This window comes from Thamnophis sirtalis, unplaced genomic scaffold (genome assembly GCF_051295495.1).
Source record: "Thamnophis sirtalis isolate CommonGarterSnake01/CBP01778 unplaced genomic scaffold, rThaSir2_p1.2 scaffold_3, whole genome shotgun sequence".
Classification (NCBI taxonomy): domain Eukaryota; kingdom Metazoa; phylum Chordata; class Lepidosauria; order Squamata; family Natricidae; genus Thamnophis; species Thamnophis sirtalis.
In genome coordinates this window covers 151,743,308-151,757,166 of record NW_028261383.1, presented here as the reverse complement: position 1 = coordinate 151,757,166, position 13,859 = coordinate 151,743,308, and positions in this window count along the sequence as shown.

Sequence of the window (13,859 nt, the reverse complement as noted above, 5' to 3'; positions counted from 1 at the left end):
ATTTAATAAATTAGATAATTATTTTTCTCTTTTGTGTTACTGATGCGCCTGAAATCTATTAGATATTTAATCTTTGTTAATATGTAATCTTCCTTTACTGATGCCTGAAGCAACTGTCCTGCAACTTGGGCTCACTGTGGCAATTAGGGAAGAACCTCTGGTGCTGTAAATAATGAATGGATGAGGAATCTGGGTGAGCCCTTACAAAACCAGTAGGAGGACAAGTCTATGCATGAAGTCACTCAGCTTCTCTTTGAGTCAGAATCTAATTGAGCAGATCCTGTGGAAGTGATCAAGGCATATCCTAGCTTGATTATATGGGATGAATTTGAGGCAGGCTATGTCAGGGCTGTCAAACTCCTGGCCTACAGGGTGGATGCATCATGGTCTGGCCACGCCCAAGCCCAGTTTAGAGAAGGGGGAAAAAAGTCCCAATATGTCATGTGATGCAGCCATGACGACATGAGTTTGACACCACCCCCTACCAGTGGTAGTCAACCTGGTCCCTACCACCCACTTGTGGGCGTTCCAGCTTTCATGGTGGGTGGTAGGGGTTTTGTCCGATACTGAAGGACTTTCCTTTTTTTAATTTAATTAACTTCCCTACTTTATAAATCACCATTACTGTGGAACCGGTGGGCGGTTAGAAAACTGTACTACTAACGGAGATACAAAAGTGGGTGGTAGGTATAAAAAGGTTGACTACCCCTGAAATAGACAATATGTTTGCTGCAGTGAGCTTTGCCACTTGTAGTCTGGACCTCTGCCTCTCCTGGCTGGTCATGGTTCCTTGGAAGAATGTATGCAATTGGGTCCAAGCAGTGGTTTATGCCTCCTTGTGAGAGGCGGTGCTTTGCCTGCCTTGGAGATAATCACCTCCATTTTCAAGACAACACCATCCTAGTGACCATCCTTTCAGGAGACCTGTGTGATAAACAGTTCACGTCAGTGGTGGGTTGCAGGCGGTATGCCCCAGTACGGGTGTACCGGAGCCTGCCCAGAGCACCGGATACCGTTCCGTTCCAGTGTTCTGGAGGGCCCACCTGCCCGCCCGAGCTCCTTACCGGTCTTTTAAATCTTTGGTGCTTTTGCTTCCGTGCACGGCACATACAGCGCTGTGTGATGCTCTGCTGAGCAGCTGGAACGTCACAGAGGTTCGTCGAGGCACTAAGATACATGCATGTGCTGCGTGTGTGTGTGTGTGTGTGTGTGCATGCGCACTGTGTGAGTCCATGTGGATGCTGCCAGGCCTGTTCCAACTGTACCAGTTGGAACGGGATCCGGAACCAACCACTGGTTCATGTCTTATATGGAACTACCAGAGACAGTAACTTGAAAGTAGCAAAGAGTTTTATTAACGTATTTGCAAACAGCGGCTCAGAACAAGGCTTACAGCAGCTTTTTATCACTCACACAAACCCATTTCCTCCCCCCTCCCTTTTTAGCTTATTTCTTACCTTCAAAGCCGCCCAAAGTACCCCTTCCTGTTGAAGCTAAGCTCCCACTCTATCTCCCTCCTCCCTTTTCCAGTTTCACAGTTTGGTCCCTCTTGTTCCCGCTTGCAGTTCCCGCTGGCACTTTTGCGGTTTGACTTTTAATTTAGTACCTATTCAGTGGTGGGTTGCAAATATTTTTATTACCGGTTCAGGCTCACTCCCAAGTGCGCTCCTAAGCGTATGCAATGTTTCTGCGCATGAGCAGAATTATCTGGGCGAGTGGGCGGGGCCTCCCACCACCGCAACTACCGGTTTGACTGAACCGGGCCAAACCGGGAGCAACCCACCACTGTACCTGTTATATCTTCTTAAAAACAGCTTATAGTTTTTCTGGTTGCATGCACTTTATGGTAAGCATTTTAGAAGCAATATATACTCCATTTTGTTTTACATATAATGATTATATTGATTATATATTGATATCACCTGGAAGTTTTGGGTAGCTTTTGTCTAATCTCCAGCTTTCCCTTTTAAAGGAAAGTTTTTGAGATGGTGCTATATTAAGGAATTATCTACATCAGTGATGGCAAACCTATGACACAGATGTCAAAGGTGACGTGCCACAATGTTTTGGATGACACCATTTACTAACACTTGACAATAACTGTTCTCGAAAGCACATTCTGTTCTCATGGAATTTTCAGAGGCTGCAGAGGCCCTGGGAGAATGGGGTGTGTTCTTGCATAACCTGCAGCCCTTTGGTAAGTAGCACAAGAGGATTGCGACCTCCCGATCCTTCAAAAATCATGCGAGAATGGAGAGTGTTTTCGTCCCGTTTTTTGAGGCTGCAGAGGTTGTGGAAGAGCATTTTTGGAGGCCACTTGAATAATGAAGGCCTCATGTGATCCACAGCAGCCTTAGGTAGGCTGCAGGGCCTATCAATAGAACAGCCTCTGAGAAGTGGGTGGTTGCGAGGGCAATCGTTATGGGAAATAGGGCGTGGTAGCCTTTTTGAGTGGCAGCAGTGGTACTAGAACTGAAGTCGAGGCCTGGACCCTTACTTAAGGCCCAGCCTCAGCATTGCTGCTGAATGCCACTATTCAGGATGGCGGCCTAGATGTATTGGGGGGGGGGGGTGTTAAAGAATTATTTCTCTTTTATTCAGAGAAGAGGTGACACGCCAGCAAAGTCAAGTTAGGCATTTTCTGAATTTTTGGTATGCCAAGCCCAAAAGTTTCACCATCACTGATCTGTGATTCTGAAATTGGCATTGGTTGCACTTGTGGATCAACTCTGAAGGGCTTGGAATGGGAGTGATTTGTCCTTACTGGCCCTCCTTGATCTTTTAGCAACTTTTGATACCATTGCCTGTTACACATCTCGATTAGTGTGGTTAATGATTGCATTATTTGAACTTACATCAAACTTACAGAAAATATGGTAACAGCTTCCAGCTCCATGGATATAGGCAAAGAATGTTTTTATATATAAATGTATATGTATAGCAATGAAACTTTAAAATAAAGGATAAAAATATACTTTTAATTTACTTGTATGGTTAATCAAGTCATAGAATATTTGTAGAAAGCAAAATAAAAACAAAACATTTCTACTGTAGATTCAAATACTCCAACATCTTGTCGTAGTGTTGCTATAACTGTGTTCAATGTGTTTGTTCAGTTGCATCAAAATCTTGTTCCAACTTTTCTTTTTTAAACTTGTACTGTTTTCCTCCAGTGGGAGCTTCCTTTTCTCTATTTTGCCCACACATGAAGATGAGTGGTCTCTGCAGCCAAAACCACAACTAAAAAGACATGCTAACCTCATATGGACTGAATTTGGGGCACATTAAATGTGAACTGGTATCAATTTATGATTTTCACTAAATTGAGTATCGCATATTCACACTTACATTAATCGCAATCAGCCTGTATATCTTTCTGGACCAGCTCCTGGAATTTGAAGGGAGGTACTCGTTGTTGTTGTTGTTGTTGTTGTTGTTGTTGTTGTTGTTGTTATACAATTGTATCACAGCGGCCAGTTGTTTCGCCGGCTTTGGCATTGGTTACTAGTCGGGCCCCACCCAGGGGCCTAGGACATTGTAACGTATTTTCGTAATATGCGTGCAGATCCAAGCAGTGCAGCTTTTTGCATTTGACTGATGGTGATTTTGTCAATTTTTAACTGTTTTAAATGTAATTCCAGTGCTTTTGGAATAGCACCCAGTGTGCCAATTACCACTGGAATTACCACTGCTGGTTTGTGCCATAGTCGTTGAATTTCGATTTTTAAGTCCTGGTATTTTGCGATTTTTTCATGTTCCTTCTCGGCGACCCTGCTATCACCTGGTATTGCGATGTCTATGATTGTGACCTTATTTTTCTCAACCAGTGTGAGGTCTGGTGTTATTATTATTATTATACAATTGTATCACAGCGGCCAGTTGTTTCGCCGGATTTGGCATTGGTTACTAGTCGGGCCCCACCCAGGGGCCTAGGACATTGTAACGTATTTTCGTGATATGCGTGCAGATCCAAGCAGTGCAGCTTTTTGCATTTGACTGATGGTGATTTTGTCAATTTTTAACTGTTTTAAATGTAATTTCAGTGCTTTCGGAATAGCACCCAGTGTGCCAATTACCACTGGAATTATCACTGCTGGTTTGTGCCATAGTTGTTGAATTTCGATTTTTAAGTCCTGGTATCTTGCAATTTTTTCATGTTCCGTCTCGGCGACCCTGCTATCACCTGGTATTGCGATATCTATGATTGTAACCTTGTTTTTCTCAACCAGTGTGATGTCTGGTGTATTATGCGCCAGTATTTTGTCCGTTTGTATACGGAAATCCCACAAGATCTTGACCATCTGATTTTCGGTGACTTTTTCAGGCTGATGTTCCCACCAGTTTGTTGCTGTTTTAATATTATAATTTTTGCACAAATTCCAATGGATCATTTGTGCTACTGAATTGTGCCGCAATTTATAATCAGTCTGCGTGATTTTTTTACAGCAGCTGAGTATGTGATCAACAGTTTCATCAGCTTCCTTGCAAAGTCTGCATTTGGCATCATCAGAGGATTTTTCGATTTTGGCCTTAATGGCATTTGTGCGGATAGCTTGTTCTTGCGCAGCCAGGATTAGTGGCTCTGTTTCTTTCTTTAATGTACCTGTTGTTAACCATAACCAAGTTTGTTCACTGTCCACTTTATCTTTTATTTTTTCCAGAAATTGGCCATGCAGTGCTTTGTTCTGCCAACTCTCCATTCTTGATTTTATCACATCTTTTCTGTATTCTTGTTTCGTCTGTTGGGCCTTCAGTAGATTTTTGTTCTTTACTTCGATTAATAGATGTTCTTGACTTTCTTTTAAATAATCAGCCAGTGCATGTTTTTCTTCTTCAACTGTTTGCTTCACTTGTAATAATCCTCTGCCACCTGATTTTCGGGGCAGATATAGTCTATCAGTATCACCACGTGGATGTAAACTGTAGTGCATTGTCATTAGTTTCCTGGTTTTTCGGTCCAAAAGGTCCAAATCAGCTTGTGTCCAGTTAACTATACCAGCTGTGTTTCTTATAACTGGTATTGCCCAGGTATTTATGGCCTTGATTGTATTTCCACCTTTCAATTTAGATTTCAAAATTTTCCTAACTCTGTTGGTGTACTCTCGCCTGACAATAGTTTTTACTTCTCCATGCTTGATGTTATCCAACTGCAGAATGCCTAAGTATTTGTAGGCTTCATTTTCTTTGCATTTAATTAATTGGCCATTGGGCATTTCAATTCCCTCACATGCAGTGATTTTGCCCCTTTTTATGGATACAGTGGCGCATTTTTCCATGCCAAACTGCATTGAAATATCGGTGCTGAATACTCGGACTGTGTTTGTCAATGATTGGATTTCTATTTCTGACTTTCCATAGAGTTTCAAATCATCCATATATAGTAAATGCAAAATTTTTTCAGCTTCTTTGGCTGTTTGGTAGCCTAATTTCATTTTTTTAAAGATTACTGATAGTGGGATCATTGCGATGATGAAGAGAAGAGGTGAAAGTGAATCACCCTGGAAAATTCCTCGCTTGATATTAACCATTCCGTAGATCTCATTCCCTACTGCCAACTCAGTTCTCCATTGTTTCATCGCCTTTTCAGTAAAGGATGTAATATTTTTGCTAATGCCAGTTGTTTCTAAGCATTTTATGATCCAACTATGTGGCAGTGAGTCAAATGCCTTTTTGTAATCAATCCAGACCATATTCAAGTTCATTTTTCTGTTCTTACAATTTTCTAATATCATTTTATCAATTAGAAGCTGATCTTTTGTGCCCCTGCTCCTTCTTTTGTTGCCTTTTTGCTCTACTGGCAAGATGTTGTTTGTTTCCAAATAATCCATCATGTTATCTGCAATAATGCCTGTGAGTAATTTGAAGGTTGTTGGCAAGCATGTTATTGGTCTGTAGTTTTCAGGTGTTGTTCCTTTAGTTGCATCTTTCTGAATCAAGTATGTTTTTCCAGTTGTCAACCATTCATCAATTTGGCCCTTTTGTAAAATTTCATTCAGTTGCCTGGCCAATATTGCATGTAAACTGGTCAGATATTTGAGCCAGAAACCATGTAATTGGTCCTTTCCAGGTGATGTCCAATTCTTTACCTTTTTAACTCGATTTTTGACCATCTCAATTGTTATTTCTAATACTTGCATTTGTTTGTTGCCAATGCTTTTCTCAAAGTCATGTATCCACTTTGCTTTCTTGTTGTAATCCTTTGCATTTTCCCACAATTCTTTCCAGAATTCAACTGTGGCCTGCTTTTCTGGTTTTTCACTTTTGGTGTCACCATTCACATTAAGACTTTGATAAAAACGGCGTTGGTCTGATCGAAATTGCTGATTTTGTTTATATTGGATGATTCGTGCCTCATATCTTTCAATTTTTCTAGCTGTTGCTGTTATCTGCTGTTTTACAATCTCTACAGCTTCATTGATGTTTCTTGTATCCAATCTATATCTTCTGATTAGCCGATCTATGATTTTGTTGTTTTTAAGCCATTGCTCATGCATGTTCTTTAAGTTACTAGCATCTGCCCTTAATTTTTTGATTTTTTGTTCTAAACGGATTTTCCACTTTGGCTTTGATGCTTTTTCTGTTGTGTGACTAGGTACTTTAATTTTAATGCCTGATTCATTAGTGACTATTACAGCTGCGCTGTACATTAACTGGTTTGTTTCCAAGATGGATCCCGGTTCAATTGTTGAAAACACTGCATTAACCATTTTCATGATAGGGGCCAAAATTTTCTTAGGCACAGTTTTTAGTGATGGTAAACGTTGCCTTTCCTCATTAAGCAGAAAATGCTCCATGATCTTATCCTTCAATTCTTTTTGTTTTTGAGTTAGTTCATCAGTTGGTTCAGTGACAACTGGTTCTAGTGGTGGTGATGTTATTTCCTCCCCGAGAGCTTCTTCTGGGAGTTCTACTATAATGTCTTTAGTTGTGACTTGAATATCAGTTATTTCCGCTTGTGATATTGTTTTTTGGGTTTTGCAATTTGCCTGAATTTCCTCATGTTCAACTTCACTAAACACTTTATTCCGTATAATAAATCGCCTTTGATCTGCTAGTCGTTGTTCACTAACATTTGAATCTGGATATTGTTGTTTCCATAATTCATACATTCGCTTTAAATATCCTCTTTTTTCTGGCTCTGAGTTGTAGTAACAGGCCATTATGGTACGGTTTTCATCTGCACTATATTTTTGTTGTTTTGTTGGCTGGTCCACTTGTAGCCCACTTGTCAACGGATGTCCAGGGACCCCAACATCCGCCGCGGCCCTTGTTAACCCGCGCGACGACCGATGCGGTATGGAATTCTTATTTGTTTTTTTCACCATATTGTATGGGTTGGTGGGTTTGTTTTTACGGGACCAGATGCCAACCTGACCCCAACCCTCCTCCTTTCTCATCCGGGCTTTGGACCGGCAACGGCGGGGTTGTTGTTGTTGTTGTTGTTGTTGTTGTTGTTGTTATTATTATTATTATTATTATTATTATTATTATTATTATTATTATTATTACTTTTTGGTGAGAGATACTCTTTTAGTATCTCGCTAAGACACTGAGCTTGTCAATCAGAAAGGCAGTTTGGCAGTTGAAATCCCTAGCTCCGCGTAACAGAGTGAGCTCCCGTTACTTGTCCCAGCTTCTGCCAACCTAGCACATAAAAATGCAAGTAGAAAAGTAGGAACCACCTTTAGTGGGAAGGTAATAGCGTTCCATGTGTCTTCGGTGTTTAGTTATGTCGGGCGCATGACCACGGAGACGTTTTCGGACATGGCTGGCTCTTCGGCTTTGAAATGGAGATGAGCACCGCCCCCTATAGTCAGGAATGACTACAACATATATGCAAGAGGAACCTTTGCCTTACTCTTTTATAGTGATTCTCCTCCTTTCCTTGTGGCTGGTACTTGTTGATGTTGATAGGGACTCAGAAATCCAGCCCTGGGCCACTTTTGTGTGGGATGCTGGATTTGGGTCTCATACCTGTCCTATTAATATCTACATAACACTATTAGATGAGATCATTTGACACCATTGGGTGTGGAATCATCAGTATACAGATAATAGTTATGCATCTCCACCCCATGCTGAGCAAGTGATGCTGTTCGGGTGCTTATCCAATGCCCCAAGGCTGAGAGGACAAACCAGCTGCAGCTCAGTCCTAGAAAGGCAGAATGTTTGAGAGTGTTTGATCCCAGAGGGTCTGGAAAGGTGACCTCTTTGACTGTGGAGGGGTAGCAGTGGTGGGATTCAAATGATTTAACAATCGGTTCTCTGCCCTAATGACCAGCTGGGCAGGTGTGGCTTGCTGGTCATGTGACTGGGTGGGCGTGGCCAACTCAACATCACTCATGTCGATGGGGGCTTCGCCTTAGCTGTTACAATGTAATAAGGGTTAACCGGAGAGGCTGTTTCTGTAAGCAGGGCAATAAAGATTAGGCTAGAAACAACACCAGAATGTTTCCTTCCTGCCTTCCTTACAGGATTAGCCCTGTAAAGTGGAAAAAAAACAAAATAAGATTTCTTCCAACAACCGGTTCTCCTGAATAGGTGCAAACTGGCTGAATCCCATTACTGGGTAGCACTTTCCTGGACTGAGTTCGTGTGCAATCTGGGGGTTCTCCTATACTCACTCAAGAAACAAGGTGCAGCTATAGCCAGGCAAGTTTTCTATCCAAATTTATTTTTTGCACCAATTGCATCTATTCCTAACCTGTGAGGACTTGCTTATAGTAACTGTCACCTTACTCAGCTCTCATTTGGATTACTCATTTGGGGCTGGCCTTGAAAGGTCACCCAGAAGCTACAGCTAGTCCACAATGCAGTGATGTGAGCAACCATGGACATCTCATAGTTTGGCCAGCTTACACAATTGTTATATGAGTTTGCACTTCCTCCCCATAAGTTTCCCAGATGCAGTACAATGCTGGATATCGCCTTTACAACCTTACATGTCATAGGATTGGGTTATTTGCAGGACTGTGTTCCTAAGGGTATCTGCTCATCTTGTCAGGTCAGATAGGGTGAGTGTGCTTCAGACCCCTTCTCTCATATTGTCATCTGCTGGGACCTCGAAGGTCTGCTTTCTCCATAGCCACTCCAACTTTTTGGAACAACTGCCCATTTGAGATCCCCCCCACCTCCTTTTAGCCTTCTAGAAGACTTGAAAACCTGTCTCTTCCACCAACACTGGACTATGATTGGGATGAGACACTTGTTGTGGTTTGCCAGTGGCCAGCGGAGCTGGCACCAGATTCGGAAAGTGAGGAGGTTGGGAAGGAACATGAGCCAGTCCTGGAGTCTGGGGAAGGCTCTGATAAGGGCTCTGTGTCGGAGGCAGAGAGGGGGCCAGAGCTGAATGCCTGTTATCAGCTGCATTCAGAGTCAGACAACTTCAGAGTCAGATGAACAGTTGGAGCCTGCTATGCGAGCTGTGAGTACCTCCACTTGTGTACTGGACCCGTGTCCCTCCTGGCTGGTTGCCAACAGCAGTGAGGTGACACGAGGCTGGATCCAAGCGGTTGCTGTGGCATCTCTTCGGGAGGGGCATTTTCCCACCGAGCTTAAGGCAGCGGTGGTGAGACCCCTTCTGAAGAAACCGTCCCTGGATCCAGCTATTCTTAATAACTACCGTCCAGTCTCCAACCTTCCCTATGTGGGGAAGGTTGTTGAGAAAGTGGTGGCCCTCCAGCTTCAGTGTACCTTGGAGGAAGCAAACTATCTTGACCCCTTCCAGTCCGGCTTCCGACCAGGTTACAGCACAGAAACCGCTTTGGTCGCATTGACCGATGATCTCTGGAGAGCTAGGGATGGAGGCTTTGCGTCCATCCTGGTTCTCCTTGACCTCTCAGCGGCTTTCGATACCATCGACCATGGTATCCTTCTGCGACGACTGCGGGAGGTGGGAATGGGCGGCACTGTTTTGCAGTGGTTCTCCTCCTACCTCTCGGACAGGTCGCAGTCGGTGTTGGTGGGCGGGCAGAGATCGTCCCCGAGGCCCCTAACATGTGGGGTACCACAGGGGTCGGTCTTGTCCCCCCTCCTATTCAACATATACATGAAACCGCTGGGCGAGATCATTCGGAGGCACGGGATAAAGTATCACCAATATGCGGACGATACTCAATTGTATCTGTCCGCCCCGTGCCAACTCAATGAAGCGGTGGACGTGATGGAACAGGGTCTGGAAGCTGTTAAAGACTGGATGAGAGCAAACAAACTGGTGCTCAACCCAGACAAGACCGAGTGGCTGTTGTGTTTTCCTCCCAATAATTTGACCACCGTACCATCAATCAGGCTGGGGGGACAAAATTTATACCCTTCAGATAGGGTCCGCAACTTGGGAGTCCTCCTGGATCCACAGCTGAGTTTTGATCACCATCTATCGGCTGTGACCAGGGGGGCATTTGCCCAGGTTCGCCTGGTGCGCCAGTTGCGGCCCTACCTGAATCGGGAGGCTCTCACGACAGTCACTCGAGCCCTTGTGATCTCTAAGCTGGAATACTGCAACGTGCTCTACATGGGGCTGCCCTTGAAGAGCACCCGGAGACTTCAGCTAGTTCAGAACGCGGCCGCGCGAGTGATTGTGGGCGCACCTCGGTTCGCCCACATAACATCTATCCTCCGCGAGCTGCGCTGGCTGCCTGTGGATCTCCGGGTGCAATTCAAGGTCTTACTTACCACCTATAAAGCGCTCCATGGTAGTGGATCTGACTATTTGAGAGACCGCCTTCTGCCAATAACCTCCCTGCGTCCCATCAGATCGCATAGAGCGGGCCTCCTCTGTATTCCATCCGCCAGTCAGTGCCGACTGGCGACTACCCGGAGGAGAGCCTTCTCAGTTGCTGCTCCGACGCTATGGAACAATCTCCCCGTGGAGATTCGTACCCTGACCACAGTCCAGGCCTTCCGTACAGCCCTCAAGATCTGGCTAGCCCGTCAGGCCTGGGGATAAACTCTTCCGCCCCTCCCGAATGCTGAGAGAATGTTGTGTTTTTAGTAATTTTTAGTTATTGCACATTTCTTTTTATGTTTTGTCTTCACTCCCCTTCCTTTATTATTGTAAGCCGCCCTGAGTCCCCTCAGGGAAAAGGGCGGCCTATAAATGCTATTAAAATCTAAAAAAAAAAATCTAAATCTGTTCCCAGTGTGCGCATGCGCAGAGTTGACAGACAAAGGGAACAGCAAAAGAACAGGGGTCGACTTGGGAGTAAGGCCATAGGTGAACGATGAATGGCCCCTCCCACAGGAAATAAAAGAGGAGAGAAAGGGGAGTGGAGTTTTAACGGAATTAAAAATTATGAATTTAGTGGTCCCTGTGGTCCGAAAGGTGATTCTGTACCAAAGGCCTGGGAGTCTGATGGTTCTGCACAGTAACTTAACTGTTCCTACATGGCACTCTTCTGCATAGAGAGCTTTGTTGTTGCTCCTAGGATCTGTTGGAACCACTCTCCCAGTTTAGGAATCAGAGCACCAAGTGCTCCTATCCCTACTTGACGCTACTTTGGCCTTTATTTTCCACATCATCTCTAGGTTCTTCTTTCAGGCCCGGTACTTTTCCAGATTCTCATACTCCTTCCTGATGTTGGCACCACTACTTCTATCATCACCACTGTCTTCTGCTCCTTGTCTACTTCGACAGTGCCTGACTGATTGGCTATTTGGAGAGCAGTTGGATAGTGTAGTGGTTAGAGCATGACCTTTGACACGGGGGACTGAAGTTGAAATCCAGCTGATGCCTATCTTACAAATAGGAGTCCTTGGGCAAAGATTCCCCCTAACACTTCATTGTCTACCTCAACATATGAAAATGACGCAAATTAGAAGAGTTATGAAACTTGGATATTGGCTAAATCAGTGATGGTGAACCTTTTCAGCACCAAGTGCCAAAAAAGGAATGTGTGCACTCATTGGGGGTGCAACCCGGAAGAGGAGCTGCTCAGGGGGCAAAGTGCACCAGAAAATGAACTTCTGGTTTCCAGTGCACGCATGCACACTGGCAAGCTAGTCTTCCGGTTACTGGCATGCATGCATGCATGCATGACAATCAGCTGGCCAGTACACATGCTCACATTAGAAAACAGAAAACTATCTTTTCCAATTTCTGGCACTGCGGCATGCACAAAGGCCAGCTGATTGTCGCGTGCACATGAGCACCAGAAACCCGGAAGAGGAACGGGCAATGCTGCACATGCCAGGCAACATACCTCCACCTGCCACTTCGGGCACGCGTGCCATAGGTTCACCATCATGGGGCTAGATTGACAAGGTCCATGTCAGGAACCAGGATAGTCTGACAATCATACATGGATGAGACGAATGAAGGAATGAATGAATGAATAAACGAACATGTGGTGGTGTGGTATTTGAGAGAGCAGGTGCATTTTTTCTATATTGTAATTATATAAAACTTGGAATCAGATATGGATTTGTTTCTTTTGTTGTGGTTCCCTATTGCATTGTACCATGTCCTTTTGCTCTGATGTTGAGGTCTCTTCATCATGAAAGACTGACAGGGGTTATGAGGGGTCCTTAATTCTAGTGGAAGGTAGTGGGGAAGGAGGACTGAGAGCGGATATAACAGTGACGAGTGTTTTACCTGTACTTCCTGAATCATATAGAGAGAAGGTTTTTTTCTCCAAAGCATTTTAATTACCAGTAAATGCAGGTTTTTCCCTCAAGCACCAAATGACCTGTATCTATCTGAAATATTTTAAAGGAGTAATATAAACATTAATTTGCATTTGTTTAACATTTTGTAAGAATAAATTGGCAAGTGCAATCTGTAATTACGCTACGTAATTATTAAAATAATACACATGAATACCAGTGTGCTCCTCATAATGCTGGCATTTTAGAGAAGAGGTATATTTGGAAAAATGCACTTGTTAAATCTGATGTAATTGCAATGTTATTGTTGTTTATAGATAAGATTCGTTTTCTTTTATTCCAATGCCACCGGTGGGAGTGACGTAAACAGTCCATTTTGATAATTGTTCATATTTACCAAAGTTTATTTTTTAATAACTACTGTGTTTTTTGTAGTATAAGACACACCAGAGTATAAGATGCACCTTAGTTTTTGGGGAGGAAAATAAGGGGAAAAATTCTGCCTACCAGGTATTCATCTGGCTAGCATCCTTAGTATGGTCAGCTTCGGCACATAAGTTTGCTAGTTTTGAGTGTGTGCACGCTTTTTATTCCCTAGTTGGGGATAAAAATCAGCTTCTAAAGTACAGCTGATCATTGGAGAGACAAACAATGAGGAAAGCAGGCAAAGCACGGAAGATCGCACCTCATTAGGACTGAAAAAAAAAGCTTTAAAAAAAGCTACATTCAGAGTATAAGACACATCCAAATTTTCAGCCTCTTTTAGGAGGTGGGGGAAGTGTGTCTTATACTCTGAAAAATATGGTAAGTAAAAACCAACAGAAAAATGAAACTAAAGAAAGAAAAATAGGCAAAGGAATAGTATACCTAAATATAATTATATAGATCGTAATACAATCCTTAACTCATCAATGTTGGTATTAATCTTTTATGTATACAGTACATATAAAATAATTAATTATATATAATTATAGTTGCTGTTGGATAAAAGTTACATTGAGGTGAGGGTTATACATTATGGGAAATCAAATGATGCAGTGATTAACAAAAATGAAAACAATGGAAAAAAGTAACAGAAAAAAAACTTTCTATAAGGAAAAGCATTGAAGTAGCTCTCTACTTTTTTTCAACTTTATTTTTTTTTCTCCAACTGCTAACTGCCACTTAAGTAACTTTATACTATGCTTTCAAGTTCTATAATTACTACTAATTTCTGTTTAGATCATTTTAATTATTTTAACTCTCCTTTTAAAAAAAGC